The sequence below is a fragment of the Macaca mulatta genome, chromosome 7 (genome assembly GCF_049350105.2).
Source record: "Macaca mulatta isolate MMU2019108-1 chromosome 7, T2T-MMU8v2.0, whole genome shotgun sequence".
Taxonomy (NCBI): Eukaryota; Metazoa; Chordata; class Mammalia; order Primates; family Cercopithecidae; genus Macaca; species Macaca mulatta.
The window spans coordinates 174,184,425-174,207,430 of NC_133412.1; the positions used below are offsets into that span (position 1 = coordinate 174,184,425).

The 23,006-nt window shown below is 50.7% G+C and overlaps 1 non-coding gene and 2 pseudogenes across 3 annotated transcripts in view; all 3 read left to right on the top strand.

Moving 5' to 3' along the window:
- LOC707695 (uncharacterized) overlaps positions 1-19,877 on the top strand; it is a 35,516-nt pseudogene extending 15,639 nt beyond the window's left edge. Inside the window, exons 5-6 of the transcript XR_013396540.1 lie at positions 4,489-4,565; positions 19,543-19,877. The product of XR_013396540.1 is annotated as an uncharacterized LOC707695 (transcript). The remainder of the gene's footprint in view (positions 1-4,488; positions 4,566-19,542) is intronic.
- On the top strand, positions 6,422-19,536 carry LOC144330395 (uncharacterized; annotated as a pseudogene). The gene has a single exon (XR_013396539.1). The product of XR_013396539.1 is annotated as an uncharacterized LOC144330395 (transcript).
- Positions 11,413-11,510, top strand: MIR770 (microRNA mir-770). The gene has a single exon (NR_032689.1). It is a non-coding gene; the product is annotated as a microRNA mir-770 (primary transcript).
- Positions 19,878-23,006: the final 3,129 nt, after the last annotated feature.

Genomic DNA, 23,006 nt, shown 5'->3' on the forward strand with positions numbered 1-23,006 from the left:
ACCTGGTTACAGCCTGTGCTCAGCCCTGACTGTGGGTGTGACCTTGGCCTCTGTCTCCAGTCCCCTAGGCCTCAGTTTTCCCATCTACAAAATGGGCGAGTACAGACCCGTGGTCGTCCAAGTGGCCTTGGCGCTCCTGCAGTCTCGGGGTTTCTTCGGGCCTCCCTGGAGGTCATTTGTGGTTTGTTTGCTGGGTCTTTGGAGTTGTTGGGACTTTGGGGGTCACTGGTCTACTGCCCCCTCTGCTTTAGAGATGGGGAAACCAGAGATCCCAGAGGCCCAGAGCCTTGCCCAAGGTTGCACAGTGAGCTGGCAGCAGGCCCTGGAGGTGAAACTCCTGCCAGTTGCCAGCTCCTGCGTGACCTGTGTGGTCAGGGGGTCACAGTCACCGGTCATTAGTGTGAGTCAGAGCCTGAAGAAGGTTCCCAGGGGCTGCCGCATGAGCTGGGGCGCAGGGATCCTGTTTTATGGGGTATTATTCCAAACAGGAAGGCTACTGGGCTGGTCTGGAACACCTTTTTGGTCTGTAGAGTGACTCTTGTGTAATGAGACTGGACTTGGGGCTTCAGAAGCAGGAGATGTTCGTTCCCGCCACCCCCGTGGCTCACCTTGTGCCTTTTGGGTCCTGAGACCCTCGCCAACGCCTCTGTTGGCACTATGGCCCAGTCAGCTGAGAACTTCCTGAAAAAGCCAACAGGATGACAACTTCTGGAAAAGTGATCATCACCCGCCTGCACTGGCTGCCCATCTTAGACTCAGCTTTGCAAACATTTCCAGCTACTCTTTGTGCTGCAGTGTGTGGTAATGAACAGCTCACAAAACCTCGGGTCGGGCCTGCACCTGGTTATTACCATGGTGGGCTGCAGCTTTTGTTTTGTGACCTTGGTTGCTACAATACCTGCGAGCTGAAATGAGGAATCGAAAAATTGCCAGCTTCAATTAGACGGGCAGACTGCTTTCCCAAGGCTGCCTCCGCCACTCCAGCCATTAACGGTAAACAGGCACCAAAGAGGCCCTAATTCTCTCTAATTGCCCACTCCTGAAGCAAAGAGGTGAAATTCCAGGAAGAGGCATATGTAAACATCCTCTGTAACCTGACCAAGTAAAATTAGAGGGCTGATGGGGGCCTGCAAGAGAGAGAGGGGACACGATTTCAAAAGATGTCCCAATTACCTCTCCTGTTTTTATAAATGGGTCCGTAATGTCCGGGGCCCCAGCCTCACAAAGGTACAGGAAATTAGCTCTGCGAAGAGCTTGCATTTGTCCGGGGAAGTTGTAAGGGGGTGGTATTTACTCAACAGGTAGGAATTATGAGATCTGAGGCAAGACTGATTATTTGTTAACGACAGGCTCTATTTCTTGAGATCAACATTTTAATAAAAATCATCCTTTTAGGTCTTTTTCTGTTTGAAACAGCCATAAGTTATTTATAACAAAGACATGCCAGATCAATTAGGTGCTGTTTGCCTTCAGAAAAGAGTAACTTTTAAAATCCTAAGATGCAGAACTGGAGTTTTCTAATCCCGTTAAGCTGTGGAGGATGGTTTTGGAGTGTTCACCAGCGCTTTCTGCGTGGGTCATGAGCTCACTGCACGCACTTATGAGGTCTTTGATCAAATGCTTGTGGCAATTACTCCTCTGGACTCTATAAGGAGGCCTCGTGTTTTTCTTTGGTTCCAGACAGTGACTCATCTCTGCAGCTTTTCTGACATTTGTTAAGATTCTAGCCCAGCACTGCGTTATTAACACATCACGGCAAGCCCAGAGCTGGCACACGCAGCTTTTAAACCAAGGCACGAATTTGTCGGGACTTCACTGTAGCAGAGAAGCCCGGGGTCTGCACACAGAGTTAATTAAGGACAGTCAGGGACTCTGAGGGTTCATGGGGTCCCTGGAGCAGAAGCTGGAAAAAACCCAGATGCTCCTTCCTGCTTCTGATTTCCCCGCTCCTATTAAAAACACAAAAAAGAACAAAGCAAAAACAGCAAAACAAAGCCCTGGGCTCTGATTCCTGCGGGAAATGGCAGTGCCTTTGGTCTCGCTGTGTGTTCTTGGCCTGAGTCTCGTTGCCACCTTAAGACGTGGTGATGGTGAGAGGCCACCCCAGCCACGCGCAGTCTCAGAGGGAGGGTGGGAAACGGTCTCGAGTGGTGGTCAGTAGATAATGGGTGGTCTGGCAGCCTTTAGGTAACCGAAGCCTGCCCCTCAGTCACCCATGCACTGATCACTGCTTCCCTAACACTTATTTTAAGACTTCTTGTTTCTTGGTTATCAAATTAACCAGTTATGGCAAAACAGGGTTTATGAAGGGCAAGGCCAGGGGAGTAGAGTTTAGGAGGATTTGGAGGCAAGAAGTGTCCCCATTGCCCTGGCTGGGTCTTGGACATCCTGGCTGGAGACATGACTGACTGGGAATAGAGAGGCAGAGGCAGCAGGGGTGGCCCAGATGGCAGGGGTGGGTTGGAAAGATCCCTGAGAGGCCTGGGGACAGGTGGTCTTGGGAGTCCCTAAAGACCTGCAGTGGGGCAGGCAGCTGGGGTCAGGTATCTCCCGAAACCGTTTATTTGTTTGTTTGTTTGTTTTGAGACAGAGTCGTGCTCTGTCATCTAGGCTAGAGGGTAGTGGCGCAATCTTGCCTCACTGTAACCTGCGCCTCCTGCGTTCAAGCGATTCTCCTGTCTCAGCCTCCCGAGTAGCTGAGACTACAGGCACGCACCACCACGCCCAGCTAGTTTTTAGTAGAGATGGGGTTTCACCATGTTGGTCAAGCTGATCTCGAACTCCTGACTTCAGGTGATGCACCCACCTTGGCCTCCCAAAGCGCTGGGATGACAGGCATGAGCCACCCCCCTGGGGCCAGGACCTGTGGTCTGTGGTTTCTGCCTTCCCCAGTTTCCCCACATCCCTCTCATGGCCTTTCTGTTTCCTGGGTGGCTTTGTGGTGGCGTCCCATGGTCTCCCCGTGGCTTCCTATCTCCACCTGTGCCTAACCCAGGAAACAGTCCCTATAGAGGGTGTTTTCAAACAGACCTTGGCCCTGTCCTCCTCCTGGCTCAACCCCTGGCTGCCCCATCACCCAGCTTGCCGTGCTGGTGGGATCTCAGCCATCTCAGGCTACCTTTCTATGACACCTCCTCACCTTAAGTAGACTCTGTGAACAGATTTTAAAAGCTATTCATTCAACACATTTTTTAAATGAATAAACTTTTTTTTTTTCTGTGTAGTTTTCAGTTTACAGAAACATTGGTGGAAAAGTACAGAGAATTCGCAGACCCTGTCCCCACCATCTTGCCTCTCACTCACGCGTTGCCTCCGTGTGGTGCGGTCTGTTTGTTCCAATCGATGGAACAACTCTGATACATGATTAACTAAAGGCCTTGGTTCGCATCATTAGGGCTCACTCTGGCGCACATCCTGTGGGTCTGGACAAATGTGTCATGATACGTGTCTGACATTGCTGAAGTCAGCTTTTCTTGAAGCTTAAAAGTTTGGGAGTGGCCGGGCGCGGTGGCTCACGCCTGTAATCCCAGCACTTTGGGAGGCCGAGGCGGGCGGATCACGAGGTCAGGAGATCGAGACCATCCTGGCTAACATGGTGAAACCCCGTCTCTACTAAAAATGCAAAAAATTAGCCAGGCGAGGCGGCGGGCGCCTGTAGTCCCAGCTTCTAGGGAGGCTGAGGCAGGAGAATGGCGTGAACCCGGGAGGCGGAGCTTGCAGTGAGCCGAGATCGCGCCACTGTACTCCAGCCTAAGCGAGACTCTGTCTCAAAAAAAAAAAAAAAATAGAAAAAAGTTTGGGAGTATTCTGAACCACGCTTGGCCCAGCCTGCTGCCCGATTAAAAAAGAAAACACAAACAAAAAAAACAAGTTAAAACGTAAGGCAAATCTTGACACTGAAGACTCAATGTGCCTGGCCATGGTGTTTCCCAGTACCTACTGCAATGTGAACAAAATTGCCGCAGTGGAGTTGTCTGTCCAAGCGTATGACGTGTGTGCCATGATTTTGGGAAACCCTGCCCGTTAATAGCCCTGCAGCCCTCTGTGGGTTGCCCTCCCGGCTATACCCCGCTTCTCTGGACTCCTCCAGGGCCTGCCATCCTGCTAACCAACCTGGGCACCTTGCTTCTTCCAGAGCACAGGTTCATGCCCTGTCTTCAGGGCCTGGGTCACTCCCCTTTCTCATCTATGCAGTGCCCTAAGCCTTTGGGTCCCACAGAGCACAACTTAGGTCCATGGATGGCACCAACCCAAGTCTGTTCCATATTTCCACTCCTGCCCCTTCTGCTCCATAGGCAGCTGGTGGGCAAGGGGAGTGAGGAGAGAAATGCATGGCCTCTCCAATTCCACACTTGCTGGAGGTTGGGGAGTCCTTGCTCCAGGCCACCCCTGCCCCCCCCACCCCGAGCTGTTATCCTTATCCACCCTCTTCCTCCTCGCCAGCCTGAGTGAGGTTCCACTCTGTGACCTAATGCCTTCTCCTTACAGCCGAAGCCATCACCTGGATTCCTCCGTGGGAACGGACCTCGGACGTGGGACCCCAGCCCCCCCTCCAGCTCGAAATCGTAAGTGGCTGGAGCGTAAAGAGCACACACACGTGGCCTTGCTGCTGAGGGTGGGGCCTGCCTTCTGGAGCACACTGCTAGGCGGACCGCGTGGAGGGGCTGGTGGGCGCTGGCCAGGGGGTCTGTGCACGGGGAGGTGGGTGCCCATCGAGTCAAGCCAAGTGCAGACCTGGGGGCTCCTGTTTCCTAAGACAGGAACCCCCAGCCTCCTTGTGTTGTCTCTGTGGCAAAGGAATTCTATAGGCGGCTTCAAATGTCGGACCCCAAAAGAATTTCTTCTTTTTCACTCTTCTAAATGAATGGCTCTTTCATTATTGAGTCTCCCTTTGGCTCTTGTGCCGCAGGGCAGACTAGGATGGAAGTGCCCTGTGAGCTGAGGGGCCTTCAAAGGGCCAAGGAGAAAACGCAGGCCGAGGGACCAGCCTTCCAAATGGGCTTCGAGCTCCAATGACCTCCGCTCACCCCCTCGAAATGTCTGGAAAACATAATGGGCAGATTTTCTGTCTTCAAAGTTTCCGGCTAAACCTCTTCAAGTTCTTTATTGTTTGGGACTGAGACACTCAGCCATGGTAATGGGTAGTTTCTTTTGTATTTGCCTTGAAAGGCCAAAATATTTTTATATTGCCACAGACAAAGCCACCTATTTAAAAATGAACTCCATGTCCGTCGTTTCCCACCAGGAGACTATGTACCATGTGTGTGTCTCTATGTATTCTGGGGTCTTGAAACAGGTTTCTCATGGGGATGGTCATTCACCATGGTCCAGAGGGGCAGAACGGGGGGTGCTTGCCCTGCCCAGGGGGCCTGGGGAATGTGGGCCCTCATCTCAGATCTGCCCCCAGTATGTCTAGGACGTGAGCCCCAGAAGGATCTGGGAGTAAACTTAACATTCACTGTGTCTCTGCTCTGCATCCGCCATTCGTGTGTGTTTCCGGACTGTGGGCTGTGTGTACCTTGGTGGGTGACTCAGTGAGAAGAAGCAGGAATACCAAAGAGACTGTGAATGTTCTGGATTTTGTTGTTGTTGTCGAGAGGTTGTTTCACTGGTATCTATTGCATTACATAGTAAATGACTGGATGAATGAATGAGTGAAGAAGAGGGAATGGATAAACAAGTAAATAGGTAAAGAAGTAAGCAAGCCAGGAGGAGAGTGTGTGTACCCAAGACCATGGTTCATCCACTTTGATGCCTGGGCAATCAATATATAAATAGAAAAACCCGTTGAATCACTAAGTGGTAGGGCAACACACAAAGCAATATCAGGTGATTACGGACTAAGGGATATGTATAATTCAAATATATGCCTCTGACATTTGACAATGAAAAAGAACCTAAATAAAGGAAAGAATGGATGCTTGAGTAGTGAAGTGCAGAATGAGACATAGATTTGGAGGCCTGTCAAAATGAAAGGATGCAAGTTAGGGAACAAGTGATCAAAAGGGAGAAGGGAAGGATTTTTTAAAAAAACCAAAACAACAAATAAAAGATAGAAAGTTAAAAAAAAAAAAAACCAAAACAAAACTAGAGGATGAGTAACTCTATAAGGAGGACCATGTCAGGCTATTGTAAGCTAAACATTAGGACTAATACAAATAGTATATGCTCCTGGCGTAGAAAAATAAACCACAGAGAAAGAGTTCAAAGAATAGCAAAGAAAGAAAGAGGACCCAGTGGGCGAAATATGAGAGTGTACTTTTACCAAAAGTTATCTAAGCCTGAGCACTTGAAGTCTGCACAGAAATAAATCAATGACAAAAGAAAGAAAAAAGCCAAAAAGTCTATATTGCATGTGTGGATGAACGAATGAGCAGTGAGAATGCAAGTGCCAGGCCACACGGTGTCATGAGGGGTTTTGAGTCATCCAGTCCTGGGCACTGAGGTCTGTTAGATGAAAGGATATGAGAAAGATAGTGTTGATAAATAAAGAAATAGGAAAAAATGTAACAAATGTTAAGTACAGAAATACATTAATGGGTGATACATAAAGATGTAAAAGAAGGCAGTGTGATAGGTAGTGGCAAAAGATCATCACAATTAAGGGCTATGGCTAGTCCACTTCTAGAAAACCACAGGCTATCCATTAAATAATAAACATCTAAGTGAACAAGTCAGTGAGTATCTAAACAGACAAGGATGAGGCGAATGAGAAGACGTGGCCCCATGCGTCCTCCTGATGAGGGTGTTGGGGTCCCCCCTGGGCACCCCAGCTGCATGAGAATGAAGGACAGGAGGTATGGAAAGCTGTGACAGAAGAGAGAAAGGAACAGTAAAAAGAAATAACAGCCAAACGGATAAATGGGTAAATCCACGAGAAGAGTTAGGCTAGGACTTGTCATAAGGGCACCTGATTCTACTAATAGAGGAATAAATGTCAAACAGAAAGAGAGAAAGCAGGAAAGAAGGATGCTATGAATGCAGGAAGGAAGGAATGAGTGAGACATGGAACCGCACGGCCAAGGATGGGCGTTTGCGGGTGGCTTTATGATGTGTACAGCCACTCCATGGCACTGAGCTCTGAAGACAGAGTGCAAGAGAGAACGAGTGAGAGAGTGAGAGAGAGAGACACAATAAAAAACGGGAAGAAATGTGAAAAGGGAGAAAGGAAGAGAGAGGTAACATATTAAGAAATAAATACATGCATGCAGATTTAAGACAGAGCCATGCTAGAACAGGAATGAAAGGCAGTGTGAACCAAGCAGGCCACTTAATTGGCATTGTTGCTGCTGGTATAGTCTGCCACCTACTCAGCTAAGGAACGGCTCAAAGCATACACATGGGAGGGAGGAGTGGGGCCACAGAGAGAGGGCCCATTAGTTGCAGATTATGATGTATCCAGTTAGATGCACCTGCCGTCTAGAAGTGTAAAAATAAGTATTTACATAGAAAGAAAGACTGAATGGATGCATGGCGAATGCATGAATGAATGAATGACAGAAAAGATTCGCATTGACCGATGAGGAGGGCATTGTAGACAAGGGTGGGGGTCATTGATCCTGGGTGCAGCTCTCCAAAAGAATGACAGAATGAAAGAGGGAGTGGTGGAAAGAAACAATAGGATGGGAAAAAATGAAAATGGAATAAAAGGAAGTGAAAGAGATAATAAATAAGTAGATGGAACAAGTTGATCAAAGGGGGCTGGTTTAGCACAAGCCATCCACATTAATTCAGATCTGTGGCTCTGAAGTTTGTTTTAAAAATTACCACAAGTGAAAGACTGAATGAAAGAATAGATGCATGCATTCCATAGGAACGCAAGAAAAGGAGCAGGGAATGGAAAAATTGGAAGAATGAGAGAAGGAGAGATGTAAGAAAAGAAAAAACTGAAGTAGGCATATGAACGAAAAGGCACTTCCTGGACAAGCACTGAAATATAATGAGACATTAAATATAATATAATATATAAATATAATAATCCATTAAATATAATAAATAGTAAACATTGAGGTTAATCAATAAAAGCACAAATACCTGAATAGAGGAGTGACTGTCTGAATGAATGAGAATGGATGATTTTCCCTATCCTTTGCACTCAAGGCCCAAAAGAATGAAAAGAGAAACCAAGAGAGGAGAGAATATGGAAACGTATGACAGGATGTGTATAAGCAATACAAACATATTGAATGAATAAATAAAGACATAAATATGTGGGAGAGTGGACCGTGCAAGGACAAAAACAGGAGAGAAGGCAGCAAGAATTATGACTAATTCAAAACTGGGTTCCTAAGATAGTTAAATAAATCCTGCACCAAATCCTCAGGGAGAGGAATTAACGAACAAAAGACAGCCCCACGCGGACCGGTGCGCAGAAGGCTCCGGGAACCGCAGATTATGGTTAATCCAATTCTGTGCACCTGAGGTCCATAAATAAAAGAACAAATATTGAAATGAAAGAATGACAGAAAGAATGAATGGACACATGAACGACTGAATTAGAAATGGAAATGCCTGGCACAGCCAGGAAGGAGCTGCCCATGGGATTCTCATTCATCTCACTCTGGGCACCTGGGGTCCATAAGCGTGAAAAGAGGCAAGAAGAGAAGTGTCAGGGAGTCAAAGATAGAGATAAGGAAAGGCAAAAATGAAACTAAATGAAAGCGAAAGGGAAAATAAAGAAAAACCAATAAAAAAGAGAACGAATATGTGGGTGTATCTGTAAGAGCAGGATCTGTTAGGATTAGTCATAAGGCTGTCGGTAATCCTGAAGATGGATGAGATAATCCAGGCCCAGGTTCCCGGGGGAGGGAAACTGGAGAAAATATAAAAAGAAGTGAAAAAGGAAAAAGGAAAGGTAATAAACAAACAACCAAAGTGATAAATGGATAGTTAAGGGAGGTTGTCTGAACAGGGATTATAATTAGTTTACATACGTACTCCTTAAATAGATAAATACATTACACCTTTCAAAGAATAAATGAAAAATAGAGAGACATACCTGGCTCCAAAACAAGGCTGTATCTTCTGCCACTGTAATAAAATAGATGCAATTGAGGTTCATAAATAAAAGAATAAATACTTAAACATAAAAGGTGACTAAATGCGGGGAAGAAAGATTGCAAATAAATACATGGGCCAAAGATGTTTGTTTTGCCCGTGGGGTTTTAATTAACACAATTAATAAGGAAAACAAATACCCAAAATAAGAAAGACGGACAAATGAGTGAGTGGATGACAGAGTGAATGGTGCTTAATGAAGGAGCAGTAGTGCTTCAGAGACCAGCGTGAAGATGATGACCAGGAGCCCTGATTCATTTGATTCTGTGCTCCTGACTTTATAAGAACCAGAGGATGGCTGGGAATGGTGGCTCATGCCTGTAATCCCAGCACTCTGGGAGGCCGAGGTGGGTGGATCATGAGGTCAGGAGTTTGAGACCAGCCAGTTTAAGATCAGCCTGGTCAACGTGGTGAAATTCCGTCTCTACTAAAAAAATACAAAAATTACAGGCGTGGTGGCACGCGCCTGTAATCCCAGCTACTCGGGAGGCTGAGGGAGGAGAATTGCTTGAACCCGGGAACCCGGGAGGTGGAGGTTGTGGTGAGCCAAGATTGCACCACTGCACTCCAGCCTGGGCTACAGAGCAAGACTCTCAGATTTAAAAAAAAGAGAAGAAGAAGAAAGAACCAGAGAAATATAAGGAAGGTGAGAGAAAGAAAGAAAGATACAATTTGGGAAGCAATGAATAAAGAATAAAACAACAGTCAATAAATAGGACTTGTGAATGGAGGCCTTTAGGCCAAAGGTTCTGATTAATTTCAAGCTATGTTACTGATGTCCATAATCAAAGGACTCAGGTCTAAATGAATGAATGAATGATTGGAAGAAAGGGTGGTAGGAAGGTAGGAAGAAAGGAAGGAGGGAAAAAGGGAAGAGAGGAAGGAACATTCTTTCCAGCTCTGTGTTCTAGACAGTGGAATGAAGTGGTCCCCAGGGAGGGTGGCTGTTGGCATGTCATGTGCTTGTCACACGCACTTGCCCTGGCTCAGGAAGACCCTGGTCTTGGGGTGCTGTTGCCCTATCTTGGCTGTGTGGGACATTTCACTGCATCTGTCTCTTCCTCAGTTTCCCCATCTGTAAACTGGGAGTGGCACCAGCTGCCTACTTGGGTTGACCTTACGTGTCCCTGTTGACGGTACCCCATCTATGGCCTGGATAGGCAGGAAGGGCTTGGACCCTGGGCCCTGCAGAAGGTTGCATGAACAAGTGGTGTGAAGCCTGGTGGGTAGCTTGGCCCTTCCCTGGGCATGGGTCACCTGTGCAGGAGGTTTTGCCCGCCAGGGGGCAGCAGAGGGTCAGGGAGCAATAGGCCCTGGGTGGAGCATGGGCCCCGCCTGCTGTGTGCCCCCCTGGGTGTGGCGCCTACTCACATCCAGGGGTTGGTGCAGGAAAAGGCCAGAAGGTGGCCAGGGGCACCTGAGAAGGGGGGACCCAGAAGCCCCGGGACCCAGGAGCCCTGGGCAAACCACCAGAAACCTTGTTCTTGCAACTCTCTGCAGTGTGCCCAGGCCACCCTCTGGCCTGGTCTTCCATGGGGCAGGGCATCCAAGCTTCTCAACTCAGGGTTTCCTGGGCAGCAGGTGCACCTCAGCACCCCTGGGGTTGCAGAAGTGGCCTGGGGACCCTGGCTCCCTTGACATGCCATCCTTAGAGCCTGATTCAAGGCCTCTCTGTCTTCTCAGCTGTTTCACGATGTGTTTTGTAACTTGGCGGGATCGCGTTTCACTGTGTTGAGGTTGTCTCTTCTCTGACTCACCCTCCAGGGGACTGCAGGGGCAAATCTGGAGAGTTGCTCATGCTGAAAGTCGTCCCCCAGGGCCTCCCAGGTTCTGTTGAGTCTCCTTTCTCTGTAGTGGAGGAAATGTGCGTAGTTCTGTGTTGTGTGCATGTGTTTGTCTGTAAAAGCAAGGACCAAAGTCTCCCTTGTGACCTCTCAATTCCTATTTGGGACATTTAAAAACACTGGATTCTTAACAAGTGCCTGGAGCAGTAGGAGCACAGCTTGGATGGACTCAGGACGATGGCAGGGAGCACGTGGGAGGCAGGGGAGTAGGGTGGGGCCAGGCGGTCTGGAGCGGTGGGGGTGGCGTCATGCTCAGAGTGACTCTGTAGACACTGTGTGGGATGGGGGGGTGCGGGTGCAGGCATGCATAGGGCTGTTACTCTAGCATGATGCTTGAGGTCTGAGCTGATGGCGGCAAAGTGGGGTGCTCAGGAATCAAAGCTATGGGGTTATAGACAGAATATGAAGACGGGAGGGAAGCAAGAAGAAGGGGGTGGTTCTCACGCTTCCAGCTCCGGCCGAGTGGATGGCAACAGCATTTAGAAGGCGGAGGACATGGAATTCATGTGCCAGGAGCCACCTTCCGAGCCTCCAGTACCACGTGTCAGGGCCACATGAGCTGGGCCTCGTGGGCCTGATGTGGTGCTGGGGCCTCAGGGGTCTGCTCTTCTCCTCTTTCAGAATCTGGGGCTGCAGGCTCTGCCTTGGCTGGACTGAGGTCTTATTATCCCTGGGGACACCTGCTGAAGCTTCTCCCTGACAAGCCAAGTGTCGCTGTTGGATGAGGATGGGGCGGGAGGGGCTCAGGGCAGAAGAAGACCAGGAGGGTCTTTCAAAAGAACTCATGTACAGCTGTTAAGAAAAGTCAGCAGAAGCTCAGGAAGACTTAAAGTGTGCAGAAGGTGGGGAAGGGAGGGCCCGTTGCATGCACCAAGAGAAACTGGAAGGAACAGGTGACTTTGGCTGCTGGGAGAGCCTTATCCCAACATTTAGGGGCTGTCCTGATGGGTCACAGTGGGTCGAACTGAGCCAATGGGAAGAGCTCTGGGGGTAGGTGGGTTGGGGTTGCATGAATTCTCTGTGTCCTTTTGGAAACGCAGAGACCATGAGGGGGCGTCAGGGCTCTTAGGGTCTTTGACCCTTAAGAGTTTTGCATCTGGAATTCAAAGGGTCTTTAGTTCTGGGACGCCGAGATCCGGGATAGGGTTCCTAACGGCACAAAAGCCAGGGACAAAATGTCTTTCACGTGCTCCCCACCCGGTTCTTTCTGAACCAGACCCACAAGGTCCGAGCTGCCATCCTAGCGCTCCTGTCTGGTCAGGGCCTATCTTTATGTGTTCGTTCAACTTTTAAAAATGAGAACAAATTCTGTCTCTTGACATTGTCGTTTGCATGCGCCCCACACACAAATCCTTTCCTGGTGACACCAGGAGCTACAACTCTCCTTGGCCTCCTCCTGTGACTCCCAGCTCCCTCCTTGGGAAGCTTGGCCTCAGGGCCTCTGGGACAGACAGGTCCTAATGTAAATGGTATGGATGACATTTGACCTAGAGCAGTGGGAAACGCATCCACCACTCAACATTCTGACATGTCACCCATTTTACATTCTTACGGGCATTTTTTTTTTTAAAAAAAGTGTCCATTTTTTAATGAGCATCCCTTCTTTAAAAAAACCTAATTGCCATTATTCACCACATACACTTTTTTTTTTCTTTTTTTGCATCCTGCCCCTTCTGTTTAATATTCTGTCATCAACATTTTCCCTTGTTCCATTCATCTTCATAACCTCACTGGCTGTGTTGTGCCTTGTTGAGTGGCTATGGTGTCATTCACAGAACCTTTCAGTTATTCTTACATATAACCACCTTTTAAAAATATTATGAATAATGCCACAACTAACTGCTTAGAACACCCTTTTTTTCATTCTTAAGAATCATGTTCTTCCACCCAGAAATTATCATTGCTTCATTACAGATCAGTTTCCCCTGCTAGACTGTGAGCCCCTTATGGGCAAGGAGCTTATTGAATTGGCCTTTATATCTCTGATGCCCAACATGTCGTAGACTCTAAGTAAATGATGGAAGATTGGATGGAAGAATGGAGGAAGGAGCGAGTGAGTGAGCGTTTGGCTGATGGATAAGAGGGGGAAGGATGGGTGAATACATGGATTGGTGAATGAATGAATGAATGAATTTCCTTTGGTTAAGTCCCTTGAAGGAAAGGCTATGGATCTTTGTATGGATATTGATTAATTTCAGAAGGCTTACAGCATTTTACAATGTTCAGCTATGTATGACTATTTAATTAAGATCTGGCTAGTTTGTGTCTGTTCTAAAGTACTCTTGCATTACTTTAACTTGCATTGCCTTAATTACTAATGACGGGCGAACACTTTCACCTATGTTTGTTAACAAATTGTATTTTCTCTTCTGTGAACTGTTTGTCCAAGCCCCTTGGGTCATGGCTTTCGGAAGAGACTGGTCCCAGGTGTCCTTGGGATGTAGGGAGCCCTTACCTCACTGGAGGCATTCAAGGAACCAGCTAGGTAGCCCTCAGGGAAGATAGTGTTTAGGAGATTCCCATGGTGCGGGGTTGGCCTAGGTGGCCTTTCAGGTTCTTTACAGATCAGTTTTCCCTGCTAGACTGCGAGCCCCATGTGGGGCTTTGCTTATTAGGATTTGCTTATCCCTGGGAAGTGGGTGATGGGGACAAGGACACCTTCCATTGGCAGGTGGAGACACTGCAGGCTGGACCTGCTGGGGGTGCTCATGAACTCCGATCTTGCCCTCCATAAAACCCCTGTGGGACAGGAATAGCTCTCTGAACCTCCAAGGTCCAGACAACCACATCCTAGCACCCTGTACGATCAGTTGGTGGCCTTCCCACCAGCCCAGTCTTTGGGGTTTAACTGGTGAATGGAACATTTTGGATCAGGACTGATGGGAGAATCCCCTTTTGTTTTTCTTCACCTGGGGCAATTACATTCCAAGGAGCAGAATAAGGGGCATGTTCTGCCCAAAGCATCAGGGCTCACAGGTCAGTCACAGCCATTTGGGGAGGGCACATCACCCAAGGAGGGCTCGCCCTTCTTTCCAGAGCATCCTCCGCTCTCAGCAGAGCTGCTTCTGCCCACCCATCCCTCTACTATAGCACTGAGCACTGTTTTCCTGTGTCAGAATCGCTCACCCACATGTTTAGCTTGGTATCCAAGCTTGGGAGGCCGACGATGACTTTCAACATGAATTGCTCCAGCTACCCATCCATGCACTCGGCCTACTTATCTTGACCCCGTGCTTTCGGCTTTTTCTTCTCCTGAAAGCAACCCTTTCATTTTGGGTGGGCTGTGTAGCACCATGGGCTGTGGTTATGAAGCAAACACCTTTTCTTGTAGCTCCTCCTCCGGGGTTACTGCTCTGAGCACATCCCAGCTGGATCTCATCTGCCACTGTCACCCACGGCTTCTTCCCCATGGTGCTTTCCATGTGTCATACACCACGACTATGACCCAGGGTCGGGGTCCCAGAGTAGCCCTGGGCCAAGCCCTCCACCCATGAGCGGAGAGGTCCTGCCCAGGCCTCGCCTTGCCTGGCGCATGGTCCCTGCCATGAGCTTTGCATTCAGCCTTTCAGCTTCCTCCACCAGATGGCAGTGGTTGTAACTCATCCATTCATTCCTTCATTCCTTCATTCACTCACAGCCAATAAACATTAAAAAAAAATTAGCCAGTGCTATACTAGAGCTGGCTCCCAAGGACCCACTGCCACATTGCCTTTTGAAAGGAAACAATGAACATTTTGGTAAAGGGGCCGTGCTTGTGTGTCGGTGACAAGGTGAGATCCCTGAGTCTGCTCAGGCTCGTAGATTCGAGTTCTGTTGCAAGTTTCCCTGCCCCTCTGACTTTGTCCCCTGTACAAGTAGGTTGATTAGGAATCAGCCAACTGTGTTCCCTGGGTGCTCAGAAATCACAGCCCATATCCTCGAGAGGCCAAAATGAGAGCCAGGGGTTCCGAGATGAGTGGCTGCTTCTGGCTGTGAGCAGGCTTTCAAGTCATTAGAACACTCTGGCCTTTCCTGGAGGTGATCTTGGAGCCATTCCTGCCCCTTTCAAGAGGAGTTAATGCCCAGCTCTATTTAGAGAAAATTGGGGGAGATGATTGCTCATGTGGGTGATAAGAATCACCTCCCGTGCAGGGGTCTGCGTGGAACACTCCATTGGCAACCCTGGGTGTCCAAGGCACGTGGCATTTTGCAAACTAAGGGCACAGCTCTGAGCTGTCCTGCAGGTCCCAGACCAGGTGAGAACTCCCTAAGTTCCTGCTGCCTCAGTAGGGGGTGAGGCATGGGTCTTGGGGCTTCCACCTGGAATTCTGAATGTTACTCATTGCATTGGAGAGGAAGGAGAGTAGGCAAAGCCAAGACCCGGGAGCCGGACAAACCTGTGTGGTTTAAAGTCACTGTGAGAGCTGGGGTTGAGCCTGCCCTCCGGGGAGGACTGCGGCACCTACCTCGCAGGGCTGTTGTGAGGAGCAATGTAACCGCCATTTTGAACTGTGATTCTGGAAGGGCGGTGTGCGTGTCCCCGGGGGTGTGCCAGGGGAGTGAGGATAAAAGGCCAGGGAGGCAGCCTGTCTCAGGCGGCTGAGTGGGAAAGTGTTTCTCTCTAAACATGGAGGGGTGTATGGTGGGACAGGAGGAATTTTGGCAGGAACTTTCGTGCTAGGGGTTTGGGGGACTCTTTGGGCAATGCCCCTGGACCCCCCGGGGGTACGGTTCACGCTCACCTCTGAGAGGCTGGAAACGCCTGGCTGTGCTTTCTGAATGCTGTGTGCTTCCTGCCTCTGTGCCTGGCCTGTGGGCAGCACCTACTTGTGTCCGCCTTCAAAAGGCCCCTCTGGGTGGTGTCCTTTTCCCCAAAATATTAGGCACCAGCCATCAAAGACACTGCATTGTCCCCTCCTCCACCCCTCCCATAACTGACAACTTTTGGGCTCAAGTGCCGGCAGGCTGGGTGCCCAACACAGTGCCTGGCGAGTGGTAGCGCTTGCCTTTCTTTTCTGTTGAATGAATGGATAGCTAATGAAATTGTAACCAATGACAAGCCTTGATGTTTATAACCTTTACTAAGAGATTATTATTTTGCTCTTCATGAACCTGTTAACAACTGCCATATTGTATCTTACGGACGTCTGTATGCCATGTTTGAAGAGCAGGAGCCTTGTTTTGGCATCATGTGATGGAACCTGAGCTGTCTGATGAGAATCTGTGTTTTGTGTTAGAAAGAGCCTGGGCCTTAGGATCTGGCAGACCCAGGGGCCACTTAATTAACCTTCTGCCTCTTTGACCCTTGATCTCCTTTTCTCTAAGCCATAGGTCACCAGAAAGCCTACCTCACAGGGCTGTTGTGAGGGCCGAGGGTGGGTGCGCTGTAACAGTGCTGTGCAGATGCTGGCTTTCCCTGGGAATGGGCATATGGTGGGGTTTGTCTTGAAAGCATGAGTGATGGCTTTACTAGTCCTAAGTGAATAAAAAGTCAGCCCTGACCTTACGCTGGGATTGCATTTCCCACAGTCAGTGGCATGTGCAAACCAGTGGTGGAGCAGCCTGCAGGTGCGTAGCTATGTGGGCCCAGAGTAAATATTTGTTTGATTGATAAGTGATGGCTTTTCCTTCCTCAGAGGTTACCCCGCCCCCCGTTCCACCATGGGCTGCTGCCTCTCCCCAGCAGGTTGTAGCTGACAGGGTCGTTGTGCTTTGGGGTTTGCTGTACCTGTCGGTGCCATGAGGGGACGGTCTGTCTGCTTGGAGGGGCTTCTGCAAACATTCATGTATGCCCCTGGTTTCGTTTGTTAGGGAGGAGGAGTGGGGGTGGCCTAGGGAGAGGATGAGGAAGGGGTTCTGGGTGGCATCCTTGGGGTACTAACCCTCCCTTCACCCTGTGCTCCGAATTTCCTCATGGCCCTTTTCTTTCCCTGGTAGAAGGTGCAGAAGGTAGGCTTTGCCACCTTCCCTGGGTCTGGCACCAAGCTTGGGGGTCTTGTACACTTTCCCTTCTCTAACTGGGATGTGGGCCCATTTCCTAGATGAGCTTGCTGAGACTCAGGACAGCTGGTATCAGAGCCGGGACTTCCCAGTCTTGCACAAACAACCTGTGCTTTTTTGAGTCCACCAAATAAGGCCTCCTACCTGGTCCGGTTCATCCCTGCCAGCGCCCAGCAGATGCAGCCTGGTACGTCCCCACCCTGCCAAGTGCCCAGGAGTGCCCTGGAAGAGGAGTGCAGGGATGAGGAAGGAGGCTGTGCCCTCCAGGGGACTCAGCTGCGTTAGAGAAGGTGCTGCTGCGCTGGCAGGGGTCTCCGGACATCCCAGGCAGGGGTCGTTTCTGATCAGGGATCTCTTCACCAGACCACCGTATTCCTTTTCCAGCCCTCGTCTCTCGCATGTGGGGGTGCAGTATTTGGCTCTCACATCCCCACATTCCAGCTGGTGGGGGTTTGAGCTGGATGTTCCTTCTGCTCCCCACTCCCCACTCCTGGTCCCCACCCCATGCAAGGCTCCCTTGCCCCTACTCTTTGTCTCCAGCTTTCACAGCCTCAGTGGGCAGGCACCTGGGCCCCTTGCCGCCCCGGGTCTCATCCACCCGCCTCTTCTTTCTCAGCCTGAGCTTTACTGTGAGGTCTGGGAGTCACACCTTGGTCCCTGCCATGCCTGTCCCCAGGAGCACCCACATGGGTCCCCTGATTCTCCCCTCCCCTGGGCTTTGCTGAGGAACCCTTGCAGTGTGGCCTTGGTGTCTGCCCCATGCCCATCCCCTGTTCTTGAGAACCTGGAAGCAGAGGGGGCCCCTCCTATTGCTCCCAAGGGGCTCCACAGTAGGAGATTCTGAGTCTGTGTTTAGGTATCTATTCCTGGATGGGGCTTGGGGTCCCCTCAGGCCAGGCCTGTGTGTGACCTAAGGCTGGGGGGGCTCTATTAGGCACCTAGTGTCCCTTGGAGTTGGGCGGGGCTGGGTCCCGGACTCCTGAGGGCGGGTGGGGAGACAGGCTCAGGGAGATTTCCATGAAGCTGCCCTTGAACCCCTGCTCTGAGGCCTGCACTGCCCTGACCCTTTACACCCTGCCTCCTGCACTAGTAGGCACCTAATAGATGCTCGCCACCTGTGGAGGGCGGGGTTTAAATGGCTGGAAAGAGCTGAGTGGGCTGGTTGGCTAGTGTACGTGCATTTGTTTAAGAGGAAAGGGTGTGTTTCTTGGCAAAGACTCTTCGGAGGAAACTCTGAACTGGGGAAGGGTCTCTACCTGTTCTGGAGCCTCACTGCCCTTCCTGCCAGTCTGGGGACAAACTCACTGGTGGGTTTCCCCCAGTGGAAACACAGTGTTTTGGAAAGATTTAGATCTAGGATAAAACTTCATCTGGACCAACATGTGTGTGTTGGTGTTGTGGCCCAGGTGATTTTGAGAATGTAGAATACATTTGGCAATTTCCAAATGGAGGGATGACCTGCTCCTCCGCCCCCCATGCCCTCCCTGAGGCTGGAGGCCTCAGAAGCCCGTGCCTTGGGAGGGGCCTGTCCCACCTGAGAAGGCTTTGTCCCCACCATTGGTGATAATCAGCGTTGACCTGTGAGGCACCTGCCAGGTTTGGGATGCAGCCTTAGATATTCAGAAAACTGGGGGTTGAGGGGTGGGGGGATCAGACCCCAGAGCTTGAGTCCTTTGTCTGTCTCAGTCCTGAAGAATGGTGCATGAGTACCAGGTAGGTTACTTGAACCACCCTGAGCCTCGATTTTCCCACCTATTAGAAACGGGGTAATTCATGACAGTGTCTGCTCGGGAGATGGCTGTGACCCCGAGAATCCTGGCTGCATGCCTTAGGCTGGCTCGTGAGACTCAAGGTCTGGGTTCAAGGCCCCCCCAACCCCTTTTGACTGTGTGGCCTGGGCGAGTTTGCTGTTTTTAACCTGGAAAGCATCACACTTGCCTGGCACGGTTATTGTGGGATTCAATGAGATTGTTTGTGTGAAATAAATGCTTTGTGACCTGGCACACAGGTGCTCTCACCCCGGCTCTCCTGGTGGGCCTGGACTGCTGGGTACTGGCTGCAGAGGCCCCTGTGCTCCTGGAACTGTCTGCGCTGGTCCCAGGGACTCTTGGGCAGAGTGGAGGGCAAGGGGGGAAGCACCAGCCCGCTCTGGGGAGACAGTGGCAGAGGGAAGGGTTTGCTTTTAAATACAGACACTCAGCAGGTTCAGATGGGAGATGATCAGAGGGGAAATGTTTACAACCCTCAGGAGGAGGAAGAGTCCGAGTTTTAAGAAAAACACCAAAGCTGGATAGGTTGGGCAGAAGAGCTGGGGATAGCATTTAGAAAGGATGAGATTCCTGGGTTCTGGGTTATCAAGGTGAGAGAAATCAGGGGTTGCCAGCTGTAGGTGGGCGTCAGGACCAGAGTGATGCTTCCAGAAGTTTCTACAAGTGGGCAGAGTCCAAGGTACGGCAGGGTACACCAGAAGTTGAGGGGCACTAGGTAGACGGGCTGAGCTGGTGGCTGGGTGCTCCCCTCACCCTCCATGCTGCTAGGAGCCCCTGAGCACGGACTCACTCTCTTCTCCTCCCTCCTGGGGCCTGCCTGTCTGTCTGTGAACTCTTGTCGGCCAGCGAGGCCGGGAGCAGGTGGCCTTCATCTGCAACTGTGTCTCTCTCAGCCTCCACAGCCACGGGGACGCCCTGCACCTATTCCCACGGGACAGGCTGGACCCAGAGACTCTGGACCCGGGGCCTCCCCTTGAGTAGAGACCCGCCCTCTGACTGATGGACGCCGCTGACCTGGGGTCAGACCCGCGGGCTGGACCCCTGCCCACCCCACAGGAACCCCGAGGCCTAGGGGAGCTGTTGAGCCTTCGGTGTCTGCATGTGGGAAGTGGGCTTGTTCACCTACCTCACAGGGCTGTTGTGAGGGGCGCTGTGATACAGTTCTAAAGCACGGGCTTGGCGCACCCCACTGTGCTCTCAATAAATGTGTTTCCTGTCTTAACAAAAACAGTGATGGGTGTGCTACTAATATAAGGAGGGGTGAGTGTTGGGTGTCCTGTCTCACTGGGCAGTGTGATGGGTGGGAGGGTGGGGAACCAGCTTGAACCCCACACAGCTGCCAGCACCCGACCCTGCCCACTGGGCTCTCAAAGGGGAGGGTGGCTCTTGGAGGTCCGGAGGTTGACACGTGCTTGGATGAACTAACGTCTGTCTGGTCACCTCCTTCTCCTGATCGTGGGATGCCAGGCTTCTTTCCAGAAGGGACTGGACAGGAGGAGGTGGGACAAGTCTGGTTTTGGTGGTGGAGAGGGGTTCTGAGTTGAGCTCACTGTGTGAGTCCCTGGAGCCCCAGAGAGGAAGCTCCCCTGGGGCTTCGAGTCTTCCTCCTCCTCTTCTCACATTCCCCAGGGCTGGGCTGAGTGGTCGTCATGCTTGACCTGATGTTGAGCGATGGCCAAGATGGCCCAGCCAGGCTGGGGCTAAACTCATTCCTCAAAATGGCTCCTGAGCAGGGCTCTGTGTATAGGCTCCTGAGCAGGGCTGCAGAGGTAGAGCCTCAGACCCATCCCTGCCCGCGGCAGGAGTGCTGGCTGAGCCGGGGAGGTGAGCCTTCCTCCCTGCAGAGTGCTTTCTGTGAGCAGCCTGTGGCTGGGCTGAGTGGAGGCACTGAGGGCAAGGGGCTGAAGGGTGCTAGACCTGTCAAGATGGATCCTGAGTCTGCACACCTGGCTTTGCTGCAGCAGATGATAAGGACATGCTCCCTGTGGGGAAGGAGAGACCGACTGCTTTTGCTGCCACAGCCACCATGGCCATCACAGCTACCACGGCCACCACGGCCACCACCACTACCACCACCATCACAGCCATGGCCGCCACCGCCACTGCCACCTCCTCCTCCTTCTCCTTCCTCTCCTCCTCCTTCTCTTCTTCCTCCTCTTCCTCCCTCTTTTCCTTCCTTCTCCTCCTCCCTCCTCTTCTTCCTCCTCCTCTTCCACTTTCTCTTCTTCTTCCTCCTCCTCCTTTCTCCTCCTCCCTCTTCTTTTTTCTCCTTCCTCCTTCTCCCTCCTCCTCTTTCTCCCTCTTCTCCTTCCTTTCCTGCCTTCTTCTCCTCTTTCTTTTCCTCGTTCCTTTTTCCTTTCCTTCTCCCTCCTCTTTTCCGTCTTCTTTCTTTTTCTCCTCCTCCTTCCTTCCCTTCATTTGTTTCTCCCTCTTCCCCCTCCTCCTCTCTCTTTTTCTTCTCCTTCTTCCTCCTCCTCCTCCTGCTTCTCCTCCTCCTCTCCCTCACAGGGAGGTATCTCAAGAGAACTGCAGGCAAGTCCAGCCATAAGTGCACAGGACTGAGCATGGCTCCTTTGCTGAGAGAAACAACTGCCTTGAGGATCATGGCCATGACTTCACAAAGGAGACCTGACCCAGCCCCTGATGGAGATGGTGACATGGATGGCGCTGAGTGATGACCCAGGCAGCAGTGAGAAGAGGAGGAGATGGCCTTCAGAGTGCACCCCACCTAGACGAGTCAGTCTGTGCTCAGCCAAGACCAGGCTGAGAGTCCAGGAGAGTCCTGTGTGGTGAGCAGAGTGTCAGCCTTTGATGAAACTCAGGTGTCCAGAGCAAGCCACCCACTGGTGTTCCAGAGCCAAGATCACAGCTTCAGCCTCTGTTGAACCTTGGGCATTCAGAATGAGCCGCCTGACTTTTGATGTCCCAGAGCTAAGACTCAGTTCCAGCCTCTGATGATGAAGCTCAGATGTCCAGAAAGAGGGACCTCCATGATGTTCTAGAGCCAGGACTCCAGATCCACCATCTGATGATGCTCAGATGTCTAGAAAGAGGAACCTTCTTGATGTTCTAGAGCCAAGACTAAAGATCCAGCGTCTGATGCTCAGATATCCAGAAAGAGGGACCTCCTTGATGTTCTAGAGCTGGGACTCCAGATCCAGCATCTGATGCTCAGATATCCAGAAAGAGGGACCCCCTTGATGTTCAAGAGCCAGGACTTCAGATCCAGCATCTGACGATGCTCAGGTGTCCAGAAAGAGGGACCTCCGTGATGTTCTACAGCCAGGACTCCAGATCCAGCATCCGATGATGCTCAGATGTCTAGAAAGAGGAACCTCCTTGATGTTCTAGAGCCAAGACTAAAGATCCAGCGTCTGATGCTCAGATATCCAGAAAGAGGGACCTCCTTGATGTTCTAGAGCCAGGACTCCAGATCCAGTGTCTGATGCTCAGACGTCCAGAAAGAGGGACTTCTTGATGTTCAAGAGCCAGGACTTCAGATCCAGCATCCGACGATGCTCAGATGTCCAGAAAGAGGGACCTCTGTGATGTTCTAGAGCCAGGACTCCAGATCCAGCATCTGATGAAGTTCAGATGTCTAGAAAGAGGAACCTCCTTGATGTTCTAGAGCCAAGACTAAAGATCCAGCGTCTGATGCTCAGATATCCAGAAAGAGGGACCTCCTTGATGTTCAAGAGTGGGGACTCCAGATCCAGCGTCTGATGTTCAGATATCCAGAAAGAGGAACCGTCTTGATGTTCAAGAGCCGGGACTCCAAATCCAGCATCCGATGATGCTCAGATGTCCAGAAAGAGGAACCTCCTTGATGTTCTAGAGCCAAGACTAAAGATCCAGCGTCTGATGCTCAGATGTCTAGAAAGAGGAACCTCCTTGATGTTCTAGAGCCAAGACTAAAGATCCAGCGTCTGATGCTCAGATATCCAGAAAGAGGGACCTCCTTGATGTTCTAGAGCCAGGACTCCAGATCCAGCATCCAATGATGCTCAGACGTCCAGAAAGAGGGACTTCTTGATGTTCTAGAGCCAGGACTCCAGGTCCAGCCTCCAGTGAAGCTCAGATGTCCAGAAAGAGAGACCTCCTTGATGTTCTAGAGCCAGGACTCCAGGTCCAGCCTCCAGTGAAGCTCAGATGTCCAGAAAGAGGGACCTCCTTGATCTTCTAGAGCCAGGACTCCAGTTCCAGCCTCCAGCGAAGCTCAGAGGTCCAGAAAGAGGGACCTCCTTGATCTTCTAGAGCCAGGACTCCAGGTCCAGCCTCCAGTGAAGCTAAGATGTCCAGAAAGAGTTACTACCTTGATGTTTTAGAGCCAGGACTCCAGCTCCAGCCTCCGATAAAG